Here is a 14,800-nt window from a genome sequence, read left to right as displayed (position 1 = left end):
TCGCAGAGCCGTGAATGCTCTGGATGGAGTTGACACCGTGCTTTTAGTATCTGGCATGGGACTCGGTGTAGCGGGTATCGGTTTACTATCAACTATAATCGCCGCGCCTATCGTGCTCGGCATGGAAATAACAGCTGGAGTCTCGGGACTGGCAGGAATAGCGATAAAATTCATTTCTCGTAGGTTACAAAAGAAAGCATTAAAACACGATAGTATTCGGATACTCGCCGAAGCAAAGTTGAACAGCATTGAGGATCATATTTCGACAGCAATGGCCGATTGTAAGATATCCGAAGATGAGTTTCGTTTAGTGCTGTCGGAACTCACCAAATACAATAAAATGAAGCAGGAGATTCGATCAAAATCTCGTAAGACCAGTGGTATTAGCGAAGACGAGAAAAAAAAGTTCATAGAAGAGGGGAGGCAACAAGCGCGTCAATTATTCCGTGCCAAAACCAAAGAACTGGTTGGAGATTAAAAATAGATTGCTTACTATCGTGTGATTACATTTAGACAAATGCTAACATAAATATATAATAATGGAGAAAGCTATTCAATGGAAAGAATTACCACAAGGTTTTTATTATATCAGTGATGCCAAACCAACCAAATACGGTTATCAATTGTTTCTTATCAATTTACAAAAAGAGTGTAGTTATATAGTCTGGTCTCCTAGTAAAATGAACGAAGAACTTAATAAAAATGTTGAATATCGCTTTATCGATAAAAATAATAAAGAATATTTTTATTACCATTTAGACTCATCTAAAGCATTGATTGGCCCCAGGTATTGGTGAGCTAGAGCCAATTTAACTTAATCTCATGACTATCGTTGAATCGCATAATCATTTTGGCATAAAAAATTCCCTCTGTAGTAGCAGTATAGGTATATGAATCCTGCTCCAGTGGAAGTGAGCCAGAACCCCCATTACCTATACTACTCCTTCCACAATCTCTAACGAGTTCCTTAACACACCAATAGACTTTGGTTGTAGCCGACTCACTGGACAAATCTTCCAATTTTGCTGCATGTGACTCTAGCAGATCAAAAATGGGCTTCAAATCTGGGTCAAATATCTGTTCAGTGCGAATCTTTGATAGAGACCACTCTGGCTCTACAATGATTTGTGCTAACATCCCTGTTGCTGTGTCTTCCATTCCACACTGCTTGCAAGGTTTTCTGGACATACCATCTGCATTGCCATGTTTCTTCCCAGGACGATGCTCAATCTGGAAATCATACTCGCTCAACACTCCTTACCATCTTGCCAACTGTCCCTCTGGATCCTTGAAATTTAGGAGCCAACGTAAGGCGACATGATCTGTGCGAATCAAGCTATATCTGCAAAACCTTGAATTAAGTGCCTGTAGTATGATGCAAGGCCCAAAAAGCTCCGAACCTCACTCACATTGCTAGGTATGGGCCAATCTCTCACACTCTCTACCTTTTGAGGATCTGTACTCACTCCCTCAGCTGACACAACGTGCCCCAAATAAGTCACTTGTCTCTTGAAGAAGTGACTCTCGAAATCTGTCAAACACTGTTCTCAGTCTAGACAGCACTTGTTCAAAATCATTGCCAAAAACAATGACATGATCCAAATAAACCAGCAGAATCTCCCAGTGCAGGCCTTTCAACACATGTTCCATCAAGCCGGAGAAAGTAGACGGAGCATTGCAAAGTCCAAACAGCATTACCCGCCATTGAAATAAGCCACTCTTGTACAAAATGCACCGCTTCCTCATCTAACTCTACTTGCCAAAATCCAGTAGCAATGTCCATAGTTGCATAAAACCGGGAATTATTCAGAGCATCCAGCATACCATCAATTCTCGGAATTGGATGGGCATCTTTAATCATGCGGTCATTCAAACGACGGTAATCGCAACAAAATCTCCACTCTCCTGAGCTCTTTCTTGCCATGACAATAGGGGAGGCTCAGGGACTTGATGAAGGCTCGATAACGTGTTGCTCCAACATGTCTTGAACCATTGTATCTGCAGTTTCTTGCTGTACAATTGGTAGGTAATGCTGTCGTACTGGTGTGGCGTCCCCTGTATCGATACTATGTTTAACAATACTTGTCTTTCCAAGTTCCTGGAAGTCAGCTGCAAACACATCTCTGTACTGCTGGAGGAGAACTGCTACATCCTTGGTCTGTGATTCTGTCAGTTCACTGCAACTTCTGTTCCATAAGTCTCTTAAATATTCAGGAACACTTGTATCACCTGTGCCTGTAATGTCATCAGGATCAATGCCTGTTGTATGTCCTCCTTTCATCACAACAGGATCTGGATGGGGGTTGAAAACTCTAATTAGTACAATCTGCTTCTTAATGTCAACAATCGCCCTTGCGACTATTAACCCTTTATTCTGTAATCCTCGGGTTCGATTAACCCTTCTCCTGCAGCTGTCTGTCCAGCCCGTGGTCTCACTATACATTGTATGAACGCCTCCCCACAACTGGGAATAATAACCTCTTATTGTGTTGACAATCTCCAACACAGCCTCTTGCTACCCGTGAGGAGGGGCCTCTCTCCTTCCCCAGACTTAGTTCTCGACGTTCCAAGTCTAACTTTGCTTGATAACGCCCCTAGAAGTCTAGTCCCAATATAGCTGACCCTCTGATGTCTGCTACCAGGAAGTCAACTTGTTTACTGACTGTCTTGACCTGACTCGTCATCCTGGTCCTGCCATACACCTTGGGACTATTTCCAGTTGCCTGCTTCACTTCGTCAGAAGTAGGCAATAATTCGGGACACATCTGGACCTCTGTAAATGTAAGATACTGTTCTCGAGACATCACATTCTCTGTAGAACCAGTGTCCAACAACAGTTCGACAGATTTCCCTGCAATATTTACAGCTATATACAAACCATTCCCTGACTGCTTGAGAGGAATTATCTCTCCTTTGTCAGCGGAACTGGCTGGATTTGAGTGTTGATTCAAGGGATGGCGACTGGTCCCTTGATCTTTTCCCTCTCTCTGGGTCTTTTTCTCACAACCCTTTGAACAGACAAATTCTAGTTTCCCTGACGATTTCCCTTCTTCTGGTGAGGTTGAGGAACTCTGCCCGGATAACGACAATCACTGTACATATGTGATGGGTCCCCACAATTGTAACACACCCTCCTTGTTCCTGACTGTGAAGGTCTATTCTCTGCCACTGGCATAGAATCAAATTTCTTTTCAAACTTGTTTATTGTCTCCATGAGTCTTGATATATGCTCAACTTGATCATTCTGTCGATCTGGTTTTGCTGTTAAAACTCGGAGTTGTCTGCCTCTCGACTTGTCAGCAGGACGCAATCTTTCACATTCCAGGTAAGTCTCCATTTTAAATGCTGCTTGAATTGCCTCTTCCAAAGTATGAGGACAAGACTGTACAACACTGAATCATACCTGTCGATCATGAATGGCCTCAATGAAATGACTGCATGCCAAGCGATCTTTACAATCTCGTGTCGCATCAGGATATGCCCGATTAGCTAAACGATATATGGCTTGCCCAAGATCCTGTATCATCTCACTTTCTTTTTGTTGTCGGTTCCGTATTTCAATCATGTACAACTCGACTTTGTCATTTCCGCCGAAGGGACGTCCCAGCAATCTTGTAATTTCTGGGTATGTCATGGGACCATGCTGTTCCATGAAATCTGTAGTGCTCTACCCCGTAAACTTGCTGCAAGATAGGCTCTCTTTTGTACCTCATTCCAGTCATTCACGATGGCACATGATCCAAAATGAACCAAATAATTCTGCCAAGGGATGCTTCCATCAAATGTATCTGGTGTCAGCAAAATTCCTCTTCTGTTCAGATAACTTCAAGTAACAGTTCAAGTAAGTGTCGTTGAAATTCAGCAGGAAATCTTGATCTCGGTGTATCGATATGACAATTCTGGGCTCTCGGCTCCAACTTCTCCATATATTTGTTATTAAGAATAGGGGCTTGTACAGGGTAAGAAACTGGATTTGGGAAATCACCACCTGCCAAGTCCATATTTTCTCTCTCAGCCTTGCTGGAGCATCTGTCCTGTACATGCTCAGCTGAAATGATATCCTTGTCTCCTGAAAAAGGAAGTCCCAGACCAAGGTCGCCTTGCTGATCCCGGTAAGAAATGAAAAAAGCAGAACTGTATTCTGCAAGCACAAAGTCTTGTTGACTGTGTGGGATACTGTGTCTGGGATGAAAAGTAATCAAACCACTATTTTCTGTGTCTTCTTACACCCTTGATATGGTGGCAAGGTCAGATTCAACTGACGACACATTTCAAAGCTATAGCTTATAAGAATAGAAAAGAGAGAAAAAGATTAACAACTGCACTTTGACCTCGGTACAACTCCATATAAGTTCACGTCAGTCCTATAGAAGAATTGTGTAAAAAGGTTAACTTGAAGAATTCTGTAAAAATTAATAGTAAGAGCTTTCAACACTCTAACGGGTCATTAGGTCTGCAAGAACACTTGGCTCTCAGGTTGAAGTCATATTTGAACACAGATGTACTTGATCAGGGTAAATCTGCAACGAAGACAATGTTACTGACTTTAATAAATAACACAAATATCTAAACTGTTTGCTTGAACTGGATCCAAAAGTGTAGACATCACCAGCTCGCCGATATTTCTGTATCTTTATGCTTGAGAAATCTTTGTCTCTGTAATAAAATACAATTAGAACACAACTCTAAGACTTTTCCATGGTCTTCATCCAAGAGTTAAGTCGACACGGCATGCAATAAATGAGATCAGCTACTCTTGACCTGTGCTGATAAAATCAAGAGCTATTTATAGATTCTTGAGTCTCGGTATCTCGGTATGTAATGAACCCGGAGCTGCAACGGTCTGTCAACAGGATTCTGAATTTAGAAGTACTGGTAAAGGCTTGGGCTCCAAGGCACTGTCACAGCAAACTGAAAATCACATGACAATTTAAATGACATTGTAAAGAGAACAACTACCTTCCAGCTGCATATACATCGCTAGTCTCAAACAAACACATACAAAGTATATCCAATTAATCCCACCGCTGCCACCAATGTAACAGAACGGCCAAAGACTGGTTGATAATTACTTACAAATTACTGAAATAAATGGATGCTGCCAGCAGTCACAAAATGTGACAAAATATATACCAGAGCTTGGAGACGAGGTTTAGCGAAAATATATCACAAGGATCTACAAAGTTACGAATGTCGAAACTAGCGAAATGCAGAAGGATCACACAACAAGTTGGTAAAGTTCAATAACGAGTTTATTAAGTATCAATGAACTGAAAATTTTTGTACATGGTCTCGAGATCGCGAGACGCGATGCCGGCCTTGAACTGTACTAGAAACATCAGTCGCTCCGCATTGTCTGTCACATCGTGGCTCTAGAATCCGGACTGAATCTGATCTGTTAAAACAATTAAACTGTACATTAAATTTGAAACTTGAAAGTGTACGAACTTGGCTGCAACCGGAACTGGATCCATGTAATGTAAACAATACATTCCGGAAGTCATGTGACCCAGAATGGATCACAATAAAGCCACACCTCCGAGAGCTGTCTAACTGCGATTTAAGTCAGCAACAAGTCAAATCCTAATTAAAGCTTGGAATTAAATATATATAATCGATTCTAGAACGATCCCTGTAAACATCTGTAGATAAAAAAACATTGACTGTGATGGCATCATCACGCAATTTGATAATGTAAACAATCCGGTCGGAATGACCTCGGACCCCACAGATCGCGATGACAATCGACGACTGTGAAAACATCTAAATATAGACTTTAAACAGAAATATTTTATACGGACGACAAATCACTTGCGACTTGTGATAACTGTAACTGTAACTGTAACTTATATGCTTGAATAATTACGATCTTTGATTATTCCGTCAGAATGAATCCGGAATGGCTTTCGGAATCTCGGAACTGTCAGGCGTCATCCGGACGTCAACAAAACGTCATCCGGATGACCACAAAGGTAAACCACGATCAAATACTTAGAGAGCGGACCAAGTAATTAATATTAGCCATTTAGATTAAAGCTATACAATAAAAATCTCTTAGAATGCGAAAAATATAATCTAGCTGCGACGTTACCCTGGAACCCTACCTTGATTGTCAAAGTCAAAATTGTCGCCCCGAAGTTCACCTTGACAGGTCTATTTATAGGTGACGTAAGGTACGCAACCGTGACGTCAGAAAATCCAAAATGGCGACTGTAATTATGACTGACGTGACTAAAGTTGAAATTTACTGTTATACTTGATTCTGTAACTTGGAAAAACACTGCATAAACAGTATGTCATCCTTATGACATACAACATGATGCTGGTACCATGGTTGAAATTAGTGTGAAGGCTGGGAGTTGTCCCACTGTCATAAAAGGCTGTAAGTGTGATCTCTGAAGTACCTCTTAACCTTGTTAGAACAGGATTTTTTGTTACAATATATTTGTTGTAAACAACCTTCAAAAGAAGTCATGGTGAGCATACATACGCACATGTCACCTCCCTTTTTGGGGAACTACTACATTCCGCGACATACGTGGTTGTTGTATGGCTTTTAGTGTAAACAAGAAGTCACACGTGTTATATGAAATTGTGGGTACACCAACATCCTTCGAGGAGAAACAGTGATATGAAACATTATAAGAATTGACTTTGACTTTGTGCGAGCTCATAGGAGTATGAATCTTCATAGACTGAGGGACAAACATTGTATGAACGTCGTCGGAAGCCACGGTGTTCATCCAGTTTGGCCCTCACTCTATGAAGGTTCATACTCCTATGAACTCGCACAAAGTGAAAGTCTATTCTTAATTAATATATGCGGGAATGAGTGAATTTCCGTTTTCAGCGGACTGAAGATGCAGAATGGAGTATTGTGTTTGATTTATTGACCTCGCTTTGCCAGCTGCTGTCAAGACTTTTTTTTACTAACCACTGGCTCATGTTGATGTGTGTAAGGTCATTGAGCAAATTCAACGTTTTCATAGGTGATATTGTTTGGTATTGCAACGACTCTGCTCATTAATTCTCGATAACGTCCGGAAAACGGGTAGGTTGAATTTAAAATGTGTGTTTTTCAACATACTTGTTGTAATATGGTTTATTAATGATTTAATGACAGTTATACTGTACACCGCCTTTAAGAATGTTCAGGTGCAAGACTATTGAGAGCTTTAGAGTTATATCCACTTACCTCCATATCTTACTTCAGCAGAATCAACTTAATTGAATTGTCAAAATATTGATAACTCGGACAAACCCCCCAAAATAGTGTCGACATCCCAGCAGGTTTGACCCGGATAAGTCAAGAGACTTTATCGATAGCATAGATTTTAGGACAAGTGCTGCATGTGCTGCACGTGCAGTTCAAGTTGTGTGGGACGCAATATGTGGAACCCTCGTGTATCTTCCAGTATATAACCTGCCCTCATTAATTTAATGCTGCTTAAACAGGCAAGGGATTAGGTATGCACTCAACTGTGAACAGTTTGATTATTTTTGTTTGGGTTAATCCATTTAGTTCGACTCGGGATTTGGGGGTAAATGTATGTTTTCAGAACGTAAGTGGGTAAGTTAGTTTAAGGGGAATTTGTATGGACGGATGACTTAGAACCTACCTCTGTAGTCATAATTGTAGAAGCTTATGGCCACGCGGGCGTAGTGACTGGGAAGACGTGACGATGTCATGTTCCTTGGATGCTCGTCCAGGCAGCAGCCATGTTTGAGATCGCCGGGATGGGAGGAACGTGGTCATTGGATGTGTCCGTTTTCCTAGTCACGTGGTCCGCGTGTCGCCTGTATAGGTCTACCATGGGTAGGGAATCAGCCAGTTATGTTACAGGTCTCGTACTGTACACAACCTTCTTTGCACTCTCGGCTCAAGGCATGCTTAAACGAAAACGGCCTCAATCCAGCCCACCCAAGGCTAAAATCGAACAGAAAAGACAAAGAATCGTCTCATCAGAGTCTAAGACATAAGAGAATAGAAGACCACAAACCAAATGGGAAAAAGAAGTCTTTAGCGCAGACTTCTCCCATGATCTTAATAAGATCTTAACAGCTCAAGATAAGTGCTGAAGCACAAAAACATTATTAGAATAGATAAGTGTGGAAGAGGCTTCGTTGTTCTTGGGGACAACCTTACAGAGTCAATTGACATGCCCAAACGCATTAACGAAATAAAACTAAAATGGGATACCCCAAAGTGGCATTGTAATGTCAGGTGCGCTGTATACCTGGACAACAAGATCACTGACGACCAGCTTTATCAACTTGTCTGTCAAGCCCAAAAGAAAGTCACTCAACCAACAATCCTGTCGGCGTTCAGGATCAAATCAATGGGCACAACCAACACACGAGTAGTAAATCTCACGTTACAAGGGCCAGTCAGTCCCCGTCCAACTAAATCTAGGTGGTAAGGACATAGAAACTATGCCACACACACACACATGCACGTCGCTATATAATTGCTATTATCGTGGACGCGACGTTAAACCCCATTTCACCTCACCTCAAATTCACTCTCATTCGCACTCACTCAAAATTTATTATTTTTAGAAGAACTCAAGAACTATTCCCTCTGGTAGGGTGAAATTTGTAACAAAACATCCTATATATAACATTATGGTTGAACATTGACCTTCCGCTTCTATCCACCTTCCGTCCACTCTGAAGCTAAGCATTAACATAAGAAACACACAAAATAGCTGGTCCAATACAATATTTCTTGATGTCAATGATTGCATAAGGTCACTCTTAGTATTGGCAGGACCCAATTGCCTGATGATTCAAGAGGACGTTATATAAGCCCTAGCTATGTGAAGGTGGTGAAAAGAGGACGCCCTTTTGGAAGCACCATATCAGTTTGTTACTGTTATCTCTTTAAACTAATCAAGGCCATTTTTCTGAACCTTTGAAAGTCCAAAGTTACGTGAAAATAAAAGTCCGAAACATCGCTATAAATCTAACAAGCAGTCACAAGCAGTAAACTACAGTTCTAATGTTTTTAAGAATTTTCACAATTGTTGATAAAACAAATTTTCAAGACGGGCGGAAGACGTTAACGGTGACGATGTATGATGGCGTGACATTGCAGTAAGATGCAACACAATGTTTCAATTCCTTGTCACATTAAGCAGGGGTACAATGTCAACATTAATAGCTTGTAATCACATGAGAAAAGGTGGTTAGTTTTAATGAATTCAAAACTACAAGGAATTGTACTTTTAGCTTCATGTTGCCTTGAACGACATGTAGGCTTATCATTCCTAGCTGGTATAGCTAATATGGAAACCACAGATGTAAATCAATCTGACACTGCAATACTGATCATAGAGACAGTTGCTCACTTTCCACTATACCTGGTCAGTGTTGTTGATTCTTGTCAGCCGTCTTTCGAACTGTCGCTTCGCCAATATGCCTACCTAAAGCATTGTATGGCTGCGAGTTGTGGTCAGATTTGACAAAGAGGGAGCTACTAGCAATTGAACGCTCACAAAGACTAGCAATAAAGATGGCACACGGACTTCCCAAACATATCAGAACTGACCTATGTAACTCTCTTTTGGGAACCTTACCTTGATAAAAAGAAGCTGTCGTTCTTTGGAAAGCTTTGTCATACAAAGCACACTAATAAACCCCACAGCGTCTTCATAACCCGCCTCTTCTGCAAAAAGAACAGCTGCAGTCCAGTCTCACTTGGATTCATTCCGGATGTCTATCGACTCGTGAAGAAGTACGGACTAAAAGAATATCTTGAAATGTTCATAGACTCTGTACGTTTTGTGAGTTATATCTCCTGGAAGAAGATCGTCACAGAAGCTATCTTCACTTATGAGAAAGAGCAGTGGGCCTGTAGAATAGCTGCTGACCCAGACCTAAAACACTTTAAAAAAATCCATCCTGAAATTCAGCCTCACTTTGCATGGTAGATTGTTAAACTATTTCCCTTGATGAAGCCCCTCTGCAGACTAATTGTGAAGCTGTGTGCTTGCTGGAGACCAGGGAAAGAAAAGGGCAATGTGTCTTGTGTAATGTTGACATCAGTGACCCTCTGGTCCACAGTGTGTGCTCGTGTATGTACCGTACACATATACGTGACAGTCTTTGGATGGACATTATAGACTGTAGTCCTGTAGAAGTGAGCGTCAGTCTCCACAGTAAAAATGACACTGATCTTGTGTGTTCTCTGCTCTCGTGCAGACCTCCACTTCCTCTGCCAGAAGAAGATACAATAAACTATGCAAAGACTGTAATACAGCACCTTTCAACATTCGCATCAACTCCTGAACTTTAAAATAACATGTATCTAGTCCCCTAAATATTTTAAAAATATTTTGCCCTGCATATTGTACTCTCCTTTGGAAGAATAAAAGCTTATATATATACCTGGTCAGTGTTGTTGATTCTTGTCAGCCCTCTTTCGAACTGTCGCTTCGCCTGTACCTATTGCGTCAAGCAATATACATATCGCTAACCGGTATGATACATGAATGACATGAGGTGTACATGAATACGTTGAAACCTAATGATAAAAGTAAATGTCAGTATATACGTGTTTTCAAGAATATGACATATACGTATGTCATCGCATGAAGCAGAGGGTCTGCGGTGTTTCCGGAACAGTGTCATATTGTCTAAAGGAAAATGTATTGGGAACAGAAATACTATGGTAGCTATGGCGGTAAATACTAATGAGCATTTTCGGCCATTCCGCAAATAATGTGTGATTCTAGCTGTTACATGTTAACATAGGATGAGTGAGTGAGTTTGGTTCGACACTGCTTTGATCAGTATTTCAATTATATCACGGCGTATCAGCTTTATGTTGGAGGAAAGCCCAAAGAGATGCAGGTCTCAGACGTTTACCACTTTGGTGAAACCCGCTAGCACGGATATGGTTCTGACAAACCTAGACACCTAATTGGGTATTCGAACCCAAGGGTATTCGAATCTGGCGCACCCAAGGGACGCAACTGACAAATTGGATTTCACACATACATTACAGTATCATAAACATAACACCTAAAGAAACAATCCCAAATAGCACATCAATAGAGCATTCTCGATGGTCTGACCGGACATGTGGCCTCTGTCTGTTTGGTCTCAGATAAGGACATGATGTGGATGTCACTTGTTGTTTTGTACAGGTCACTGACATTCACCTTAACTTCACAACCAGCGTAACAGTCGCGTGGTCTTAGGCTGATGAATTGTCTTGACTCGAGGGTGTTTCCATCTGACTATGGCGTACTATGTACTCAGTTGATCGATTACCGCCCTATTTCAACTTCACCAGCCTAATCACGGGGACTAGGGCTGGCATCAAGCTTGCTCTATACAGCAGGGATAAGAAGCTGTTATGTATCGACAGAGGTGTAGAAACAAATAAAATTCACTACAAGTGCGAATCTTTCCCGCTTTAATGTGCCAAGCCTCAACTGTTGATCAATCGCTGTTCTTATTTCTATGTGACAAGAGTGAAAGCCTGGGACGACAGGCGGGCTGGCTGGTGGGAAGGCTGTGTGCTACACGGTGTATGGTGGTGACTGACGGGACCGAAGAACGAACGCAGGCAGGTTGAGTCAAAAGAAACCAAGCATTAAGTAACGGAATATACGGAGGTACGGTTGGTTACCTTTCTGCATGCTTCAACTACATATTGGATTATACCGTCATCGACGTACTAGCTTCAGCATCATTACTGGCATCCAGTTATGAAGTAATTGTACGGTAAGTGCACCCATTAATGCACCCTATAAGGGAAAAACGTTTGGTACAACTGATGACAGTAACATTTTGATTAAACCTCATTAGTGTATAGGTAGGAAGTAGACGAAGTCTTATATGTGCAAATTTTAGTGGTCATACGTGTATAACTCACAGGTAGGATTTAGATGGGGCGCTACGTACACGTATTGCTTGTAATGGTGGTATTTTTATGAAATCATATACGTTTAGTTTTCAATGGCAGGAATTCGATGGAATTCTACAAATATTGATAACAATGATGGGATATAGGTCATAAGTTTACAGCTCAATAATAAGATGTAGGTTGAGTCATACGGGTATAACACACAATGGTAGGCCGTAGGCTAAGTCATACTGGTATAAAATAAAGGAACAATGGCAGGGTGTAGATTAAATCATGCGGGTATTACACACAATGGTAGAATGTCTATTGAGTCATGCAGGTAAAGTTCTCAATAGTAGGGAGTAGATTGACTCCATTCGTCACCACTCGCCCCTTTCCGTAACCTGCAAGAAGACTCGTCCCCCTATCGATGAATGTTATGTGGGAAAATAATACAAACCAATCAGAATGCGCGTATGACTTCAAGTTCTTCGTCAAAGAATCCCTCAGAAATATTTTTTAATTTTACATATGTCTTGCATCTAAACACCCCAAACAGTTAAATGTGTTCAACCATACTGTAAAATGTCGCATGCCCCGGTGTGCTTTAAATTGCATCTGATATATGGGGAAAGATATGTGAACCATTACACAACGAGTTGAAAATTGTTTTAGGGATGCCCGTTTCCATAGTTGGTCACGAATGCATTGACTCATACAGGTATGACGCACAATGGTATGATGCAAATTGAGTCATGCAGGTATAGCTCACAATGGTAGGACCTAGATTGACTCATACAGGTATGACGCACAATGGTATGATGCATATTGAGTCATGCAGGTATAGCTCACAATTGAAGGAAGTAGACTGACTCATACAGGTATGACGCACAATGGTATGATGTTTATTGAGTCATGCAGGTATAGCTCACAATAGTAGGACCTAGATTGACACATTCAGGTATGACGCATAATGGTATGATGCTTATTGATTCATGCAGGTATAGCTCACAATGGTAGGACCTAGATTGACTCATACAGTTATGACGCATAATGGTAGGAAGCATATTGAGTCATGCAGGTATAGCTCACAATGGTAGGACCAAGATTGACTCATACAGGCATGACGCACAATGGTAGGAAGCATATTGAGTCATGCAGGTATAGCTCACAATGGTAGGACCTAGATTGACACATACAGGTATGACGCACAATGGTAGGATGTATATTGAGTCATGCAGGTATAGCTCACAATGGAAGGAAGTAGACTGACTCATACAGGTATGACGCACAATGGTATGATGCATATTGAGTCATGCAGGTATAGCTCACAATGGAAGGAAGTAGACTGACTCATACAGGTATGACGCACAATGGTATGATGCATATTGAGTCATGCAGGTATAGCTCACAATAGTAGGACCTAGATTGACACATTCAGGTATGACGCACAATGGTATGATGCATATTGAATCATGCAGGTATAGCTCACAATGGAAGGGAGTAGATTGACACATTCAGGTATGACGCACAATGGTAGAATGTAGATTGACACATTCAGGTATTACGCACAATGGTAGGATGTAGATTGACACATTCAGGTATAGCTCACATGGGTAGGATGCATATTGAGTCATGCAGGTATAGCTCACAATGGTAGGAAGTAGATTGACACATTCAGTTATGACGCACAATGGTATGATGCTTATTGAGTCATGCAGGTATAGCTCACAATGGTAGGACCTAGATTGACTCATACAGTTATGACGCATAATGGTAGGAAGCATATTGAGTCATGCAGGTATAGCTCACAATGGAAGGAAGTAGACTGACTCATACAGGCATGACGCACAATGGTAGGAAGCATATTGAGTCATGCAGGTATAGCTCACAATGGTAGGACCTAGATTGACACATACAGGTATGACGCACAATGGTAGGATGTATATTGAGTCATACAGGTATAGCTCACAATGGAAGGAAGTAGACTGACTCATACAGGTATGACGCACAATGGTATGATGCATATTGAGTCATGCAGGTATAGCTCACAATGGAAGGAAGTAGACTGACTCATACAGGTATAACGCATAATGGTAGAAAGCATATTGAGTCATGCAGGTATAGCTCACAATGGAAGGAAGTAGACTGACTCATACAGGTATGACGCACAGTGGTAGGATGTATATTGAGTCATGCAGGTATAGCTCACAATGGAAGGAAGTAGACTGACTCATACAGGTATAACGCACAATGGTAGGATGCATATTGAGTCATGCAGGTATAGCTCACAATGGAAGGAAGTAGACTGACTCATACAGGTATGACGCACAATGGTAGGATGCATATTGAGTCCTGCAGGTATAGCTCACAATGGTAGGACCTAGATTGACACATACAGATATGACTCACAATGGTAGGATGTGTATTGAGTCATACAGTTAAAGCTCATAATGGTAGGACGTAGATTGATTCATATAAGTATTATACAAAATGGAAGGAAGTAGATTAAGACATACAGGTATGGCGCATAATGGTAGAAAGTAGGATGAGTCATATACGAAGGTGTATGTAGGTGTATAGAGTGAAGGGGGAAAGGAGATATTTTCACGAGTGGTGTAGCCATGAGAGAAAATACCTCCATTCCCCCCGTTACGAGATGAGTGAAACATAATACTTCACGAGATACATGGAATATCCTATTTATTATACACTTTTTGTGCAGTTTTCTACCGGAAATTTTGTTTTTCATTATAATGTTAAACCGCGAAACATAAATTCTCCTTAACTAACACACAGGGGCGTTTCACCGTCCCTTGTAATTGCGACTTAAAAGTTATTTCCGAGTTTGCAAAATCTTTAAAAATATAAACAAAAGTCTCAAAAAATATTCAGGGTCACCAAAATTCTTTATCGTACATTTGGATGTGATTATATACAAAATCA

This window comes from Haliotis rufescens, unplaced genomic scaffold (genome assembly GCF_023055435.1).
Source record: "Haliotis rufescens isolate VD_foot unplaced genomic scaffold, xgHalRufe1.0.p SCAF_2, whole genome shotgun sequence".
NCBI classification, from domain to species: Eukaryota; Metazoa; Mollusca; class Gastropoda; order Lepetellida; family Haliotidae; genus Haliotis; species Haliotis rufescens.
Note: the sequence above shows the minus strand (reverse complement) of the source record.